The sequence below is a fragment of the Octodon degus genome, unplaced genomic scaffold (genome assembly GCF_000260255.1).
Source record: "Octodon degus isolate 3935 unplaced genomic scaffold, OctDeg1.0 scaffold00145, whole genome shotgun sequence".
In the NCBI taxonomy this organism is placed as follows: Eukaryota; Metazoa; Chordata; class Mammalia; order Rodentia; family Octodontidae; genus Octodon; species Octodon degus.
In genome coordinates this window covers 285,267-285,816 of record NW_004524721.1, presented here as the reverse complement: position 1 = coordinate 285,816, position 550 = coordinate 285,267, and positions in this window count along the sequence as shown.

Sequence of the window (550 nt, the reverse complement as noted above, 5' to 3'; positions counted from 1 at the left end):
TGGACAGATAAAACGCATGGGATAATTTCTGTTTTCTTACATATCCTTAGGCATGACCTATGGGCTAGTATGTGGTCTATTTTAGAGAATGACCCATGTGCAGCTGAAAAAAATGTGTATTTATTGTGGTTGGGTGGAACACTCTGTATATGTCCACTAAGTCCATTTGTTACAATTTCTGGTTCAGTTCTGCTACTTCTTTGTTAATTTTTATCTGCTTGACCTATGTTTTTGGGATAAGGGTGTGTTAAAATCTCCTGTTAAGAATGTGGTAATGGATATTAAATTTTTCATGTCCATTAGGATGTTTCTTATGTAGTTGTGTGCTCCCGTGTTTGGTTCATACATATTTATGTGTTACCTCTTCCTCTTGAATTTTTCCCCTAACCAGTATATAGTGGCCTACTTTATTTCATTTGATCATTCTTGGTTTGAAGTTGAGACTGTCTGAGATCAGGATTGCTACACCTTTTTTTTCTGTGGTGCTGGGGCATGTAGTATTTTTTCCAATCTTTGACTCTCAGTCTATGAATTTCTTTATGCGTTGTGT